The following is an 18,619-nucleotide window of genomic DNA, read 5'->3' as shown; positions in this document are numbered from 1 at the left end:
CTGGGCTGGAACAGAGCGGCCAGAGCGTGGTCACCCTCTCCGTGCTCTGCTCTCGGGACTGGTGCATTGCTCAGGACAGCAGAGAAGAGCGGCTGCAGCCAGGGGACGGCTGTGGTGCAGCAGCAGTTGACGGAAAAGCATGCTCCTCGCTCCGGCGCTGGTGCTGAGCACAAGCAGCAGCAATGCTGTAAGGCTGTGCTGGGAGCTGGCAGGGATCTTACACTGGCTGAAAAAATATTGTGAGGTTTTTGCCTGGATCCCTCCTGAGCGGCCCAGCAGAGTGGCCTGCTTTGAGGCTGTGTCCCCCTTCCACAACGTCCCCTCTGCTGCGCCTCCTCCCCCGTCCTCTGCTGCTCGCAGGTACCACCCGCACCCTCCTGCTCTGACCTCCAGCACCCTGACCCCCCATATTCTCCTGCATCCCCAAAGCACAATCCCCTGCAGCACTGCTCACCCCTCCCAAAATCCCCACACCCCCAGAGCACCCCTGTGTCCCCAAGCAAACCCCCCACCCCTCCGCATCCCCACGGCGTCACGCCCTCGGCACCTCCACGGCCAGCCCTGCCACCCCACATCCCCATGGTCATTCCCCATGGCAGCGTGCCACCTGCATGGCCCTAGCCTTGCCCCACGGTGCCACACACCTGTGTCCCCCCTATCTCCCGAAATTCCCACAGCAACGCTGCATCCCCATAGCACCCCGCCACCTCATCCCCACTGACACACCGGGGTACCACTCCTCCTCGCATCCTCCATCTCCCTGTATCCCGAAGGTCCTCCTGCCACACCACACCAAAACATCCTCCACGTCCCCCTGCGTCCCCACAGCCCCCCGTGGTGTCACAGCCCCCTGTATCCCTCACACACCACCCGCGGTACCACATCCCCCTGCTGCAGTCCCCCCACCCCTCCGTATCCCCACGGCCCTCCGTGGTGCCACATTCCCCTGCATCCCCAGGCCTCCCCCCCCGGCCCCCCCGCCGTGGTACCACATCCCCTGCATCCCCCCCCCCCCCACACGGTACCACATCCCCTGCATCCCCGCCCCCCCCCACGTGGTGCCACATCTCCCTGCATCCCCGTCCCCCCCCACATGGTACCACATCCCCTGCATCCCCATCCCCCCTCCACGTGGTGCCACATCCCCCTGCATCCCCATCCCCCCCCCACGTGGTGCCACATCTCCCTGCATCCCCCCCCCCCCAACATGGTACCACATGCCCTGCATCCCCCCCCCATCCTCACAGCCCTCCATGGTACCACATCCCCCTGCATCCCCAGGCCTCCCCCCCCCCCCCGCCGTGGTGCCACATCCCCCTGCATCCCCGTCCCCCCCCCCCCCCACATGGTACCACATCCCCTGCATCCCCAGCCCCCCCACGAAGGTACCACATCTCCCTGCATCCCCGTCCCCCCCCCCCCCACGAGGGTACCACATCCCCTGCATCCCCCCCCCCATCCTCACAGCCCTCCATGGTGCCACATCCCCCTGCATCCCCACGCCCTCCCGCAGCCCCCGCACCCCCCTCCTCACCACACCCCCAGGCCCCTCCCCGGAGCCTCCCCGGCCTCCGCAGCCCAATCAGGGAGGGCTGGGCGAATTCAAACCCCGGCCCCGCAAGCGCCCGCGGCGGCTCTGCTCTGCGGGAGGAGCCGCGGCCGGGACCAGGGCCGCGGCCGGGGGGCTGCTGCCCCCAGCCGGGGAGCGGGGCCGCTCCGCTCCGCATGGGCTCTGCGAAACGCCGGGCGGCCGCGGCCCCGACCTGCCGCCCGGAGCTCAGGTGAGCCGGGGGGAGCCGCGGGCGCTGGGGGCTCCGGCGAAGTTCGGCCGCGCTGTGGCCGGGGGGGGCGCCGGTGCCCGGCTCGGCTCGGCTCGGCTGCGCAGGGCGCCGCCCGCCCGCGGCTCCGCAGGGGCGGCGCGGCGGGGAGGGAGCGCTCCCGGGGGCGGCAGCGGTCCGCGCTCCCCCCGGCCCCGAGCGCCGCTCCGCGCTGCCTCCTCCGCCGTCTCCCGGCGGCATCGCCCCCCTCCCGGGCGCCCTGCAGAGAGGGGGGGCCCGAGGGAGCCGGGGGGCTCTCGGGAGGGCCAGCGCTCGCCGGGGTCTGTGACGGTTCTGGAAAAATAGCGGGGCTTGGAAGAAACATCGCTGCTACACTGGAAAAGCAGGATGGGCGTTTTGGGGAGGGAGAAATGAAAACAGGGAATTTCTGCAGCTGCTGAGGAGCTGGTGGGTTTAGGGTTCTTATAGCGGGAAGCGACAGGGGTCTGGGAAGGAGCCCCATGTACTGAAAGGCCTTCGAAAAATGCCTACCCTCTGTGTCTGAAAAGCCTGCATGAATTTAAGAAACTTTTGGATTAAATTGGGTTGATTTCTCCCTCTGGAGCTGTGGGTTTATGTGGAAGCAGGGGAGAACCGCACAGAGCCTTAGAGCAAAGGAACAAGCCAAACAACAGAGCCATCCCCGAGAAAGAGCTGGCGAAGTTTAAACCTCAGCCCCCCTGGGAAGAGTCAGAGCTGTGGGAACTCGCTAGCAGAAAGTGTCGGTGAGCCCTGCCTATGGCAGGTGAAATCCGGCTCTCCCAGCTCCTGGGAGGACAGCGGAAAGACTGGGCTTGCCACAGGCAGGTTTTGGTGCAGAGTCTCATGTTAAATACGGGGGTAAAACCTGCTGTCAGCAATGGCAAGGGTGGGTCTCTGAGAGCTACAGGCTTCCCAGCGCTGGACTCCCAGCCTCAACTTTCTACCATTCCTGGGGAGGTGCTGCATGCTCCCAGCTGTTACGGTTTCCAGTAACTCTGCCCAAAAGCTCCTACCCCCTTAGGAGGGCAGAGCAGACCTGCTTGCAGTCTCCTCCCTATGCGTTGCAAGCGCCTGGTGACCCCAAACGCAGGCTGTGACGCTGTAACAAGGCGCCCAAAGGCCAGCATCGGATCGCTTTGCCCAGTTCGATATCTGTCAGTTTGGGGCACGAATCCTGAACTCTGCCGAACCGGAACCGAGCATTGCACCCAGCAGGAACTTGTCCCAGAAACACCCAGTTTGGGGCTAGGCGGGCAAGACTGCAGGATAAAAAAGCAGCCTGGTAGTGGTCCTTGCTGTTAGCATCACTAGGAGCCTGCTGATCCTGCATTTGGATTGTATGTTCGGATCCTGTCTGGATTGTGGCTTTTTCCTAGCCGGCAGGAAAAGTGCCGAGCCTCCGGGCAGGGCTGTGCTCCTCCCTGAGCCCCAGCCCCGTGGGACGAGTGCCCAGGACGGCTCCCCACGGCTCTGGTTCGAGGATGGGAAGGGAGAGGCAAGGCTGACCTGGCTGTCTGTAGGCACGTTTCTTTGATAAAACGTCCAACCTGCAGGTCTGCCTGGAGGGAGTGTGACACTGCTCCGGTGATGCCCAGCCCCTGCCTTGCCGTCCGCCCGCTAACCAGCTCTCCGGGCCTGGCCGTCCCGGCAGTGGCTGGTGCGGCTCTCATCAGCCTCCGTTCACCTGTTGAAGGTGGCCTGGACGGGGCGGTGCAGGCAAGTCTCGCTGCCTTCCTCGCTGCGGTTCTGCCGGAGAAGGAGGCTTTGGTTTTCCAGTGCCGGCCCAGCTCTGCTGTGCTGTCTGTAGCATTGCTGGGGGCCTTCCCAGGCCTTGGTAGGACGGAGTGGGCTGCACACCAGAGACCAGGGCTTCCCTGGTGAGCCGGGGCGGGAGAGGGCTGGAATAACAGCGGGCCGTGGGCAGATGCTGGAAGGCCGGAGGGGCACACCGGCACGCCTGTGCTATCGGCTTTGTGGCTAAAGCCACGTGGAAGCTGATGTGGGTGACAGAAATGGGTGGCATCCTTTGTCTCACGGCTTTGAACTACTTTATGTTGCCAAGTGTCAGTAAATCCTGGGTCGATGTGTTTTCGGAACAGCTGCTCTTGGGAAGAAAACGTTGTTGGGCTGTCAGGCACCCAGGAGCTGCTCTGATTTTACTGCAAATATTCCTGCAAAGTAAAATTGATGGATCTGTAATCTAATATTCTGAAGGGAAACTTAATGGCCATTAGGTTGTTTCCTTCCAGCTTTGAGTGCAGAGCTGCTTCATTTAACTAAAGCATTAAAGGCATGAAGACGAATGAAGAGGGCTGTCAGACGCTTGGAGGGTGGCAGGGGCTGGCTGCTCCGGGGGCACAGGGCCAGGAGACAGAACCATTTGGCACAAGGGCTGTTCAGGCGTCCAGAGAGCAGTCTAGGGAGGCAGGAGCCCATGTGTGAGGAGCTGTGGTAACCTGACCTGTAACTTGGGTCTGAAAAGGCCGAGCCTCCGGGGATCCGCATCCCTGGTCTCCCCTGGCCAGGCTGTCCCCAGCTCTCCCGGTGCTGGGCTGGGATCTCCTGCTATCCACGGTGCCCTTCTCATGGCTCTCAAGCCTGTAGGCTCTTTTTGGGACAACAGTCCGTCAGACCTGCTGCCTGCCTTTGCCCTGAGGTCCTTTTAATTGCACTGTGGAGGGAAGCAGACCCAGTCCTTGGGCAGGTCTCGGGGTGTGTGTGCCCCAGGAAAGCAGTGAACACCCGGGGCTGGCACAACCCTTCTCTGTCCTGGCCTGTCCCACCCCGGCTGACAAGTCATCTCCTTCCAGCCTGTGCTGTGGCTACTGGAGCTGCTGTCTGGTCCTCTTCTCCGTTCAGCTGGTTGCCTTTTAGCTGGCATTGAAGCAGAGAGCTTTGCTGAGCTTCAGGCGTGGTTGTTGTCCGCTTTCATCCTTTGCTGCATGTTGACATTGGGCCAATTCTTCTCTGTGCTTCCCCTGCTAAAGCTGAAATGTGCTCCTTCCCCATGGATTTGCTGCTTTTCCCACAACCCTGTAATCAGGGCTCTCCGCCTCCCCTCTCTGCTGCATCCTGCGTTCAGGGACAGCGTAGCAGCACCCTGCTCCCGGCAGCACCCCGTGGGCACGCTGCTCCCGCCGGGGATCACGGGCAGCTCTGCCCTGCTCGCCTCCCTTCCTCCGGGCTGCGGAGCCCGCGTGCCTGGCCGCTCGCCGCAGCAGAGACCTGAGCCCGGCGCTTCTGCTGCAGAAGTGAACGTGCCCTTTCAAGCTCCCGCTCCAAAGGGTGAGGAGGCAGCGGCTGTCCCGCTCTGCAGCCTCTGTGCCCGGTGTGGCACTCGCAGCAGCTGTACAGCCAAGGGTACGACTGCCTGAGCCCAAAGCTGGTGAGGAATCTCTGCGGCTCCTTGGCTGCCTGGTGATGAAGCGAGTTTCTGGTCAGGCAGAAGTAGTCCCAGCCCAGAGTACTTTTGTGGACTGAGGACTGGCCTCGATGGAGGGCGTTTCTCCAGAGTTTCTGGCTGTGTAGTTCATAGATTTTCCTTTGATGCTTCTGCTCTAGGGAAGGTCCTGCCATGTGATGCTGCAGTGCCCATGTATCTGCAGGCTCCACACCTAATCCTTACTGTAGCAGAGCCAGGTCTTGCCTGTGGCTTTGCAGATCTCGCATCTGTGTCTCTGTCCCACAGAGTGGGTTCCCTACTGGTAACTAGGGCTGTCTACCAGCAGATTTGGCTCTTCTCTGAAGTGCTGCAGGGTCATGTTTGACTCTTGTCCTGCACTGACATCTGGCTTGGCTGGTGTGGTTGAACCTGAACCACGCTGCCTTGGCCAGCGAGAAACCCGAAGAGCAACGTGTGGCTATGGCTCCCAGACAGTCGCATCCGTGACTGTTGATCCAGCACTGTGGCGGTGCTGGATCTACTTTCTCCACGGTCAGTCTAGAAGATCATCGCTGGGCACACCTACCGGGTCACGGCCTCCCAGGCATCCCAAGTGGGAAGGGCCTTTCTGACCATGCCCTGCCCATCATCCAGCTTAAGCCGGGATTTCTGTTGTGTGGGGAGGTAGGGTGCTGCCTTGAAGCTGGGACAGGGGTGAAGGGTGGACCTGGAGCTTGGGAAGCTGCCAGGATCCAGCGATACGAATGTAGCCATGGGTATCAGTGGCCTTTCAAACCCTGCAGCCAGCTGCTCCTCTCCCTAGCCTCGCAACTTTCCGGTTCTCTCCATCCTGGCAGCCCCTGACCCCAAGGCAGAACCTCCTCCTGGGAGGATTTTATACTCCCAAACACTGTAGTGCCTTTGGCTGCTGCTTGAAGCGCTTAGTCATGACTAAGCTGTACCCTGTTAATAGGAGTTTTTAAGAGCAGAAGGAGGTTGAGTAGACAGCATTGTGCCTACAGGAGAGTGATCACTTGTGTCCATGGAAAGGAACAAATGACACCTAGGAGCTCAAAAACAGGCAGGACTTGATTTACTAGACTTCTCTTCAGGTCCCGTTCAGATTCTCTAGCACTAAATGCTTCTGAACAGAGCCAGCAGGCTGCAGAGCAGAAGCAAACCCTGTTCTTGTGCCCCATGCCAGGTGTCACACCTCACATGCATGATCTACGGGATTGGGAGGAGCTTTCGGTCTATCTGGCAACGCTAGCACTGCGGCTGATCTGTTTGTCCAGCCTTGCTTTCCAACAGTCTGATGTGGGTGCAATGAGTTTGCTGCAACTTCACCTGCTTTTCTGTACCTCTGGGTATGATGAGGGAAAACTGCATCTTGTCCGGGTCCTCAAAGCTGGGGCTTTGTGGAGTCCTCTTCAGCTGTGGATATGATGGGCTTTTTAAAGAATTTGTCTATGTCTAGGCCTGCGTTAACACTGCTGTCCTTTCCTTGCCACAGCAGCTCCAAATGTGCAAGGGGACATGGCAGTGCCTGTGCTTGACACAGGTCTGGACTTGGTGCCATCAGGATGCTGAGCTGCTTCTATATGTCGCATGCACAGGAGATGCCTACAGAGGCTCAGGAACCCACGGGGCAGTGCCACTTGCATCCCCCGTCATGCAAGGCACTGGAGAAACCTTCTTGCCTGTGTCTTCTGTATAATTTGTTATAGCATCAAAAAAGAGATGTTAAAATCGGGAAGGGATTTGTGCCGTGATGTACCCTCTGTGAGGTGACAGTCACCTGCAGCCTCTTGACAGATGCTGTGGGCCAGGACAGCCTGTTCATGAGGGATGGGCTGGTGCCATGGTGCTGGAGTGTCCTTTCGATCTGACAAATGTCACTGCTTCCTCAGGAAGGGAGGGGTGAAGCCACAGAAGGGAGCACAGATCTCTGGGGACCCACGGAGACATAGGACTTAATGCCATAAGAGCTCTTGCGATGGCTTATTTCACTCACCTGTAGAACCTGTGGGACCTGCTTTCCTGATTTTCTTCCCAAGATCTGTGGTGGTATCAGCTTTGGTTTGTAAACTCAGACTAACTGCTTCTGCTTCATTTCTGAGCCTCTGGGTCCTCTGCAAAGAGCAGTTACTTTGCAAGCTGTTTCCCTAAGAAAGGAGACTGGAGGTGTTTCTCGCCATGGGTTATATCCCTCACAGTCCTCATCTCCATGGTGTCTGGCTGCCTCCACAACAGGCATCATCCCTGTCCCCTGTCACTGAGGGGGGGTGGGTGGATGGGGCTGCTTCTCACGACAACGACCGCCTGTCCCCGCCACGGCAGCTCCCCTACCCCAGCTGCCTGCTCCGGGCAGCAACAGCCACCCAGACCTGCGGCTGCAGCCGGTACAGCGAGCTGGCAAGGTGGCTCTGAAAGCGTCTCTGTGCCGATGCACAAAGCATATCAATTCTTCAGTGCATTAAGTAAAATAAAGAAATAAATCCAAGGGGATAATAAACCAGAAAGTGATAGGCCGAGAACAGCAATAATAAATGGATAAACACTCGGCCTTCGGGGAGAAGCAGAGACGTTCCTTGTTCTTCAGTGCACGTGTGGGCAGAGGCGGGCAAGGCACACAGACAGATATGCATGCCCATAAAAACAGGTATATGTGTTTGTGGCAGCGCATACATGCGTAGTCGCACCTGGCTTAGCAGTATGCGCGGAGGCATTATCCAAAGCTTTGCTGTGCCGTTGAGCTCCTGTGTGGGCCAGCCCAGGGGCTGCAGGATGGAGGCTCTGACCACAGCGTGTGAGCTCTTGGGGTGATGCTGGCTCTGGCAGTGCTCGTGGAGTTAAGCTGAAAACGGTGAAGTCCACGGCACTCTTCACTGTCTTCCAGATCTTGCTGTATCTCTCCTTTTTCTGCAGTCTCATTTATACATCGCAGGCCTGATTCGTGCTGCTCTCTGCTTATGTGTGGGGGTGAATACAGAGCAACACTTGTTGCTGCAAACTCAACCTCAGCATTGCCTAGGGTCTGCAGATACCCAGCAGTGCCTCGTTTCTAGCCCCTGCCACCATAAATGGGCTTGGCCAGCTGTGCCCATGTTGCTGGTGGGCAGCGGGGAGGGACGGGGGGGCTTGCACACTTTGGGAAGGGCAAGAGCCTAGGGATTGCTGGTGTTTGATACAAATTCTGAAAGCGGCAGAGCTGTTGGCACAGTTGGCCCTCAGCCGAGGAAGGCCGTTGCCTGAGTTACTGGGAGTTGTGCTTGCTGAATGTGTGATGGTTTTGCAAAGAAGGGGGTGAAACAATCCCCCTCCTGGCAAGGAGCAGGGGCTGTGGGAAGGTACTTAGACAAGAGTCGAGGGTGCTAGCTTCAGGATGGGAAAAACCTTCCAGGAAATTGTGCCAGATCTTGCGGTGTCACTGGGTGCACAAGGCTGGATGGGGCTGCCCCACAGAACTGTTCCTCTGCTGTGATATGCTGCTTTTTGCAGTTTGTGTTGCAGTGGTGTTTAGAGTCCCAGGAACGGTGCAAGGTTCCGCTGGGGAAGATGTAGGATGCAGGCAGAGATGAGGCAGCCCGCTCATCTCCTGTCTGCCCTGTCCTCATGACCTCCTTCGTTTGTCCTGGCCCATTCCCACAGCATGCTCTCTCCTGGCACTGGTGAGTCCTGCGTTGCCTGTGCCCTTGCTCCTGCTGCTTGTGTGTAGCGATCTCCAGCCTTGCTTGCCCCAGAGACCTTTGTAGCTCAGCCAGTCTGAGCCCCCTCGATGCAGGGGGCTCGTGACAGCATGGGAAATACTAATGAACTCAGGAGATACTGGTAAATGCAGAGATGACTTCATGGGACCCTCTGTTGGTGCAGACGGTCTGCATTGCAGATTTGGGAGAGCTTGTCTTTAATTGTATTAGGCTTGTGTACTAATGAGGGGATTAAGGCCCAGGAGGCTGAGCAATGCAGGGTAACTTTTCCTTTCCTGTTTCAAGGTCCTCCCTTTTATTGCCTTCTCCTTCTCCCCCCATCTTTCCCTCCCTCTTCCTGGAGCAGCCTCCCACTTGCTTCCCTCATGCTGGAATCCAGGATGCCAATCCACGTGCTGGATATGTACTGCTTGCCTCAGACCTCCTTCCCGCAGCAACCAACCAAGCCTTCCTCCCCTTGCCCACTGGCAGAGGCCCACTGGGCCTCTTCGCTTGAGCATGGGCACCATGTCACCGAAGTCGATGTAGCCGTGGCAGGGAAGAAGCAGAGTAAGACCCTGCAGTGGCTGTGCATCGGGCAAGTGCAAGCATGAGAGAAAGTGTTTACCTGGCCTCCCTACAGAGGAACATCAGTTAGAGGGAAAATGTCATGAAAAAGGTTGGAGGCTGCTTGCGCTGTCTTGCATTATCTTCCCTGCCTCTTGTAGGACTGTGTTGGAAGCAATGTCCCTGTTGGCTCTTACTTTGTCCACACAGGGTGTTTGCAGTGTGAGCTGGACCCTGTTGATGTGAGATGGGCAAGGACTCTCCTGTAATGCAGCACCGAAGGGCGGGAGCTCCCTGGACCTCGGCCAAGTGGAGGGCAGTGCCTGGCGATCACTGCCATGTCAGGCAGAGCAGGGGTCACAGCATCGCTGCCTCTCCCTGGTTCTGCTGTCTGGGAAAAATCAGCTTGGAGTGGTGACTGATCATGGAGTTGGTTTTGATCGGGAGCCAGACTCCCATATGTTCTGGGACCATTCCTAAAGAATGCAGTGCGGTGTTTAACTCCTCCTTAGGCAGACCCAGATTCATTAGTGTGCTGCTAACTTTGGCCAGCCATATACTAGATGTTCCCCTCTCCCTGGTTCCTCTAGTGCACGTCAGTAGCTCAGAGCATCTCTCCTCCAGCAGAAGTGAAGAGGTTCTCCAGGACTGGACATGTTCCTGGGAGGGGAAAAAGGGATCAGTGCGGCTCTGTCTCATGTGGGGAGGAAGGGCTGCTGCAAAGGACAATCTCGGACAGCCTGCTGTCTGCTGGGGAGGGACATGGCGCAGGGAGCTGTTCTCAGTCTCCAGCCATAACATCATCCTCACTCCACGGCAGCAGTGCATGGGCTCATCTCTCAAGACTGGGGGGAAGTGTCAGCTCCCACAACCGACCAGCTGGTGAGGTGGGTGATGCCCGAGAGCTGCTGCCGTGGATGCGGTTACACCAGCAGACCTATCTTCCAGCCCGCCTTTGCTTGGTGGGGCTGGCGTAAATGACAGCAGACACTCATGAGCTGAGCTGCTCCTCTTGCGGCTCTGGGCTGGCTGGAGCCGAGAGCCCAACCAGTACCAGGGACATGCCCTATGGCTGGGTGAAGGTGTCTTGGAGCTGACAGCACACAGCAGAGCTACTTGGGAGCAGTGTAGATGAGAGCTGGAGTCAGTACTGCTCTCCAGAGACCAGAGCTCAGTAGATCACAGGACAGAGCACTTTATCCCCATCAGCCAAGTCCTTTTAATGGAGGTGCCAGTGTTTGGGGTAGGGACCACGTGGCTCTGGGCTGTGACTCTCTTTTCCAGAGAGAACAGCCTCCTCATAGCACTCAGAGCAGCCACCTTTCCTGGTGTGCCAACAAGCTTCCAGGAATGAGCATGGAGAGACATTTCTCAGCTGTTACACGGCTGGGGAAATAAACGAAGAAGCAGTGACAAGTGCTTGGCACTGGGATGGCACAGAGAGTCCTAGCACAGGGGGCCGTTTGCAATTAGCAAGAGGAGTATGGGCAGGTGGCTGCAGGACCAGCGCTGCCCCAGGAGCTTATATACCTGGCACCGTACCAGAAACTTGCTTAATGAGAACTGAGCTAGCTGTTGCCCAAGACAGGTCACAGGTCTCCACTGAACATGGCTCCTCTCCCACAGTGCTCGTCTAATGGCTCGTAGCTGCAGACAGGCAGTTCTAGCTCCCTGGCTGGTCCTGCCTGTCGATCCTGCTGTGCACATGGGGAGTCAAAGCTGTTCACTAGCCTGGAGAACAGCAATTGCTAGCTTTCTGCCAGGTCTGTGACCTGAATTGGCTTGGTACGTAGCATGGATGACGCACTGGATGTGGGGAGGCAGAGGTGTATGTGTGGCTCCCCGCGGGCTGAAAGGGTTTGGGGCATCTCCGTTGTCTGAGGCTCTGGTGCTGGAGCTGTTCCTTGCCTCCCACTGCACCTCATGCCCTGCTTCCTAGGCTCAGTGGTACAAGTTTGACCCCTCAGGAATACAGGGTTGAACCTGAATTACCACTCCGCAATGGGAAATGGATGCAGCCACACGATTAGCTGGCTAAATAGCGGTATGACCTGCAGAAAAGCTCCCCAGCAGTGAGTTCTGAACTTCAGGAAAGGGGTCCGAACCATGAACCCCACATGGAGGAAAACATCAGACAGGAGCCAAGTGCCTTTGGCTGCTCTGTAATAGATATTATATATTACATATTACATTTCATATATACATATATATATATTTATTTATACATACACACATATATATCCAGGACAGGATCCCTCATGTGCTTCCAGGGAACCTGGACTCCTAACATGGATAGCCTATGTCCCCTGGGGATGTGGTAGGCAGCCTGACACGGTGATCCCTGGCCCAGGTCCGAAAGGCATCCAGGGATCTCTGCGTTGAGCTTCAGGGATGATAGTGCTGCTCTGCCTGCCAAGCCAGTGTCCCCCCTCCTGGGAGGAGAGCAGGGTAGACTTGTTTCTCTGTGATATTGTACACTGAATTCCAGGGCTACAGGGCCCAGGCAGGAGAACAGCCGTGGGATTCAGGGGTGTCCGTGGTAGCTGGATGAGCTACTTCTGGTGCCAGTGCTTCTGGGCATCACTCTGGGGAAGGGCTTGGTCCGTTCTGAATCAGATCCTGAGACGTGCTGTGGCACCTCCATCTCTCTGGGGTTTGTGGGGAAGAACCCATGTACTTGCCTGGCTTCAGCGCGAGCCTGCTTGGCTGTGCTGTCTCAGCAGTACCGATCCCGAGGGAGGCAGGAAGGTTCTGCCAGGGGCTAGTGCCACTCCGGGAACTGTGGGCCCAGAAATTGTGCAGGGCCTTGTGCGGCCGCCAATGAATACCTGCAGATCAGAATGTCTTGCCGATGCTCCTACCAGGTCCAGGGGGTGGGGAGTGACTCAGTCACGAGGCTGCCCTTAGCAGGGGGTAAAAGCGTAGCTGAATCTTTAGAAACTAGTGAACTCTTCCTGGTCCGAAGACGATCTTTCAGTACCTCTAGATCACAAGGGTTCATCTGCATTAAAATACTGGCCAACAGCAAATGAATATAACAGCCTGCACCAAACATCAAGGCATTTTTTGTGCTCCTGAGTAAGTCCAGAGGAGGGATCGGGCAGCCTTGCCCTGGGCTGGACACCTGAGCTGGCTCTAGTCAGTGGATTACAAAGTGTTCCTTCGTGAGCTCTAGAGAGCCATCAACCCAGGCAGGAATGCTTGGCCAGGCACCCTTGCAGGGCTGTGTCTTCGTGGTTGCCTCTGGCTCTGTTCCTCTTGCAGCTGGGTTCTCCTGCTATCCGTCAGCTCCCTTTCAGTACAGCCCTGGAGCAGGCACTGGAGCTGCCTGTTAGACACAGGAGACTCAACCATCCCAGAGCAGCCACCTCAATCCACCCAGTAACTCCCAGTTATGAGTATACATGGCTAGTCTGCTGCTTGTTGAAATCTAGTTTGAGTGCCTCAGATGCGGGGAACTGTGATGGAAATGAGTTTTGATTTGCACCTTCCCTGAGGGGAGCAGAAATAGGATACCCTGGCTTCCTGCAGCTGTGTGTCTCCTGGTGTTGATGTTAGATAACATTAGTTTGAGTTAGTAGCAACTGCTCCAGTCACGGGAACAGCATCGATTTACATGAGCTGGAGACCTGGCCCTGGAATCGATCTGCATTTTTATCAGCCTATTTCAGCTGACGGGAGATGTTTTGACACTCTGCACAAGAGCTCTGTTCTGGGACTGCTGTTGTTGCCTGCTTGAGCTCCTCAGCTCCTCTGCAGGGTCCTGCAAAGTCATGCGTTAGTCTGCAAAGATATGGAGGGATGTTCTTCCAGTTAAGAGCCTCCCAGGGGGCTAAAGTTTGACTGGACAGCCCTTGCCCCCAAAATTTGCAGGTCTGTTAACTGTTGTGATGCTTTACGGGAGAGGCCAGGGCAGGTGCCCTAGGCAGATTGATTCCAGCAAGGTTCTCTGTAACTTCAGTTTTCCCCTCTCTGTCTCCTGCTTTCTCCCTCTGAGGAGAGATAAATCTTGGAGCATTCAACTTACAAAGGCAGGGTGTTTGCTATTCTTCCTTTGATCACACTTGATGAGAGCAATTAGCCCAGTCTGGCGTTTGAAAACTTCATTCTTCAGATTTATTACTGTATAGGGAGACTGCGTTTGAAAGTAGTGTCAGTCCGCTGGCAAAGGAAGCGCTCATCTTCTTGGATGCTATTCCATCAATTTGCCTCTCTCTAGGTATTTCCTGTCTATGCAGTTGGTGCCCCTCCGGATCTCCAGATCTGCCCTTTCCTGGCTATGCCTTTTGTCTCTTCTTGTCCTTTCTGGGCTTAGCAGGAGCTGGGTTGAAAGCAGAACTATCCCCACCGGAATAACTGGGAGAGTCCTCCCTAGTGGAGAGGCCTGAACAGGTCTGTGAGCCAGCATTAGTCCTTGACTTCTCATTTGGACAGCAGGAACTTTGCGAATTTAATACCAGGAGTCCTAGGTTCAGTCTTGCGTCTCTGCTCTGTCTCCAGGGGAAAGTGGTGGCATTTCATAGAAAGTTGCAGGTTGGAAGGGACCTCTGAAGTCTCTAATCCAACCTCCTGCTCAGAGCAGGGCTGGCTTCAAAGTCGGATCAGGTTGCTCAGGACCTTGGCAGTCAAGATTCCTCATTTCTCTGGATCCTGTCCCAGAGCTGTGCTACTCTCCTGGTGAAGAATTTTTCCCTTTCTGCAACTTGTGTCTGTTGCCTCCTGTCACTCTACACTTCTGAGAAAAGCTTGTTCTCTGTCATTCCCGAGTGGCAGTGGTAAACTCTTATTAGCTTTTTCCAGGCTGAACAAATCCAGTTTCCTTTTCCTCTCTTCTCATATCTCGTGTTCTCTAGACCCTCGTTGTCTTGCTGGCCCCCCCAAACTCTTTTCGGTTTATCGGTTTCTCTTTCCTGGACCCAGTAGCCAGACGTGGTCTAAGGAACGTTCTCCCCTGTTTAGCGGTTGCCTTGCTTGAGCTGCTCCTAAGGCAGCCCAGGATGCTTTGCCCCGTGACTGCAAGGGTCTGGCTGGAAGCAGGAGCTGCTGCGGATGTGGTCCCAGGGCTGTGGCTAGCTCCCCATGTTGGGTTGTGGCTTGGCCATCTGACGGTGTCAGCAGGATAGGGTGGGATGCAGTCGTGTCCTGAGCTGTGGATCCCAACACATCCAAGAGCGGGCGTGGGCTGCGGGCACCCAGGCCTGCTGTGGCCAGGAGGGGAAATAGCCTTGGGTGCCTGCTGTTCCAGAGCCTGCTCTCTAGCTGATAGGAGTCCCAGGAGATGTCTTAGATGCTACGTAGATATCAGTGGTGCCAGTGGATGACCTGGACTTCCAAGCTATGCTGTGGCAGAAGCAGGGAACAGAGCCGCTGTGGCCTCTAGCACAAGGACACGTGCTGAATGAGCCCCACCAGTGCATGTTCCTTCATCGTCCTCATACCTGGGACACAGCGAGTGGCAGAAGGGTCAGCAGCAACCCTGGCCTGGGATGCTGGCCTGGCTCCTGGGAATTTGACTCTTGGACCCAGCCCTGCCTCAAGAAGGCTTGGTGTAGCTGTGAGTGTTATAACGAAATGCAGAGCAATTTGGGACCATGGGGCTGGGAAACAGAAGGGCCCAAGAGAAAAGAACAGAGGAAACCCAGTCTCAGAACAGAAGAGGCTAAAGATATTTTTGTTAGTGAAATGAGGACAAAGAGGGGGGGTCTGACGCCTATCTAAAATGGGTGGGGGTATAAGCTGGGATGGCAGGAGAAAGCTGGTGTTGACAGAAGAGCAAATATCACATCCTGGCCATGAATATCTTCTAGCTGGAAACCAGCCCATCCAACCATCAGGTTTTGGAACAGCCTTGGGGAAAAGAGGCTGAGATGGGTTTGACAGAGCATGATGTGTTTCTGGAAGGGTTTGTACAACCTTTGATTGCATCAGGCCAGACTGGCTGGCTCTTGGGTCCCTTCCAGCCCCAGGTTCCTTGTCACTGAGCACAGGAATTACAGAAACTCCCCAGGAACTGGCTCTGTCACAGCTCTTGTTTCACTGTTGCCTTGAATAAGGTGTGAGAAGGCACAGTCCTTGCGAGGAAAGGCAGTTTGTGCAATTCTTCCCTGTTTCCTCTCCTGCATGGGCGTTAAGCCACTATCCTGCCTACTAGCAGGCGGGAAGTCGAGAGCAGCAAAAGACGATGGTTTCATATGTTGCCAGTGCTCAATAAGATATGTGGAGCAGCTTGGGGCAAAGCATGGGCTACCTTGCCAACCCGGCTTGAATAATTTAAGTCCTCAGGGAGATGTTTGCCAAGGTGGAGACATGCATCTGTGGACAGGGCTGAGGGTACTATCCAAGGGAAAATGCATTTAGGTCTGCCTCTGTGTGTGGTTAATATTATCCATTTCCCTCTGAACTTGGAGCTGCTGCTGACCACACTGCCTGGCAGACACTCAGGTTTGGTGCTGATGCTACTATATAAGCAGGAGGCTTGTCTAGAAATGATCCAATTTCAGCCCCAGGACAGCCTCTGCCGGGCTCCAGTTCTTCCCCCTCTGACTGACCTGAATATAAATGGTCTCTGCTGCTGCATGAGGTAGCAGTGCAGCCTGGCCTGGCTGCATCCCAGGCAGAGCCGAGCCAGCCTTGCTTCCACCCAGCGGGCCCTGCTTAGGCTGGTGTGTGATGGGAGGCTGCTCTTGGCTGTCTCACGCTGGTGTAGACCTCAGCAATGTGCTCTGCATCCAATTTGGGAAGCTACGTTGAAGGGTGGGAGCAGGAAGGCATAGCAGGGCTTCTGCTGGCTGGCTGTGGTTCCCTGGCCCAAGCTGTATCCCTGCGTGCTCCCTCTGCAAAGCCACACACGTCCTCAACACTGCTCCCACCTCGCCGGAGGAAGCAGCAACACTTGAGAGCGTTAGGAAGGACAAGGAGGGCTCAAAGAACAAGCTCAGTTAGGTCTGCAAGGCAGGGGAGTGGAGCCCTTCCCCACACACAAAGGCATTATAAAGTGATCAGTTGTTCTTTGCATCTGCTGGGACAGGATGAGAAGTGATCAGTTTAATTTGGCGATAATGAGATTTAGGTTAGGTATGAGTGAGATACAGACCAGCAAAAAAAGGAGTTCTGGGAAAATTCCTTTCATCTGTGTTTTAACAAAGCAATTGACTGGTCTGAGCATCCTTGGACTTATTTCAGCACTGGGGCCAGATGGTTTCCAGAGGTCCCTGTGCTTTCATGAATCCAGGACATTCCTCATTTAAAACCTTCCTGAAATCTGCCTCTCCATTTCAGATAGCTCTAGGGCAGCTTGTGTAATTGGTGGTGCTAGCTACCTACCTGATGCTGTCCAGATCCACCCAGGTGCAAGATAACAGGGAAGCTGAGCTGGGTGTAGCCCTCAAGGAGGGCAGGCTGTGGGGTGGGTAGTCCAGCACTTGCATGCTTACAGGCAGGCTGTATCGTTCTTCTGGAAAATTCAGCTCCACCATCCACAGAAACACGCAGGCACTGCCATGGGTGCCATTCCGCATGCACAGGGCCAGGTAGGGCAGCAATCCAGTCCAAGACATGATTTAAAATCTCCTAACAGCGCCCATGGTTTTGTTTCAAGTAGTATATTTGCCCAGTCACTAAATAATTCATAGGAATGCCTGGTAATTAAATGTTAAAGGCCTGATTTGCTTTGCATTGTTTGTACTTATGTTACTATTTAAATGCGAGCAATTACCAAGTCATTTAATTGCTAATTAAATGTAATACAATTACATGCCGTCCTATAAGAATTAGTCAGCATTTCTGTGTATTGTTTGCATAACGCATAAACAGTCATAGCCTCTTTCAGCAGTTATTTTGCAAACTTTTATGCCTGTATTTGTGCTGATGGAAGGCATGTTCCCCACCTTCATTTAATGGCCATTAATAACATAAGGAAAAATGCTAATTCCAGAGAAATCCAGCAGCACAGGGTAGCTATGGAGAGTCTCCATGGAGAGCGCCTGGCTTTGTTCCCCGTGTTCCTCCTCGTATTTCCCTGCAGAAGGTGCCCTGAGCACCAGCCTTTGCTGCCCCTGCACTTACACGCTTACTTCTGCATATGGTCTTGGCCTGCGTGTAGTGCACAGCACCAGGGCAGGGCTCCCTACGTCCTGGGGAGAAAGTGGTACTCAGCACCCAAGAAGATGTTTCCAAGTCGAGAGTGACAAAGAGGGCAGAAGGTCATTTAGATACTCAGATCTGGATTTGATGGGAAAGATCCCTCAGGAGACGGTGAGACATGATGGGAGTTTTTATATTGTGCAGAGGCATCAGAAGGTGAATTAGATGCAACAGCCCAGGGACCGGAGGGCCCAGTCTTCCAAAAGACTCTCAGAAAGAAATGATCCTGGGCAGCAGGGTCAGATGAGAGATTTGAACTCAGACCAGCGGTGCTTGGGTCAGGGCTGTCCACGGGGTAAAGGAGAAGTCTGTGCAGGCATAGTCAGAGTATGTGTGTGCGTACTTGATAAGGTGTGTGGGAGATTAATGTGTGTGTGTATAGGGGGAGTATGCACTGCATATGTGTTTGCAGGTATGCATGCATATGGGAGCTTTGTGCACATGAATGTGTTGTGCATAGAGTGAGTGCTGGGAGTGTGTGTGTGCATTGGGGGGAGTTTGGACTGTGCACATGATTTTGAGGGAGGATTTGAGTATCTGGAAAAGGGAATGTGTGTGTGGAAAAGAGAATGTATGCAAACCCCAAGAAATAACTGGTTTTCAGCTCTTCTTAAGGAAACTTCAGGGATATTCACAGGTCTTGCTTCTCTTGACTTGTCATTAAATATTCCTATGGAGTCACAGGTTCCCAGTCACGCACCCTTACTCAATGTCAGTTCAATACACAGCTTCCTCAAATGATTCACTCATAGCTTTTGAGACCGGGAGGGAGACAGGCCACATTCGCAAGGCCAAAGCAAGGCTGGGTCTCAGCAGGACAAACTTGCTCTCTGAGGTCTATGATTCACCTATAGTTCCCACACTGTGGGAGAAGGTGGCCTTTGCTCCCTTTGAGATGCTAGCCTGGACTTTTTCAAGCAAGTGGTAGCCTTTGGGGTGATGATCTCCAGCTCAGTGCCTTACTAATCCATGGGCAGCCATTTATCATGTTCCCAGGATCAGGTGTGTCACGTGCAACAGATGTACTCTCGCCCTGTCCG

At 55.4% G+C, this 18,619-nt stretch overlaps 1 protein-coding gene across 1 annotated transcript in view; it reads left to right on the top strand.

Annotated features, from left to right (window-relative positions):
• The first annotated feature begins 1,576 nt into the window (after positions 1-1,576).
• The window catches only part of CTXN1 (cortexin 1), a 44,100-nt gene continuing 27,057 nt past the window's right edge, over positions 1,577-18,619 (top strand). Inside the window, exon 1 of the mRNA XM_064497300.1 lies at positions 1,577-1,781. The gene's annotated coding sequence lies outside the window, so the exon portion shown is untranslated. The remainder of the gene's footprint in view (positions 1,782-18,619) is intronic.

This window comes from Dromaius novaehollandiae, chromosome 25 (genome assembly GCF_036370855.1).
Source record: "Dromaius novaehollandiae isolate bDroNov1 chromosome 25, bDroNov1.hap1, whole genome shotgun sequence".
In the NCBI taxonomy this organism is placed as follows: Eukaryota; Metazoa; Chordata; class Aves; order Casuariiformes; family Dromaiidae; genus Dromaius; species Dromaius novaehollandiae.
Note: the sequence above shows the minus strand (reverse complement) of the source record. Positions and strands in the feature narration are given on the sequence as shown.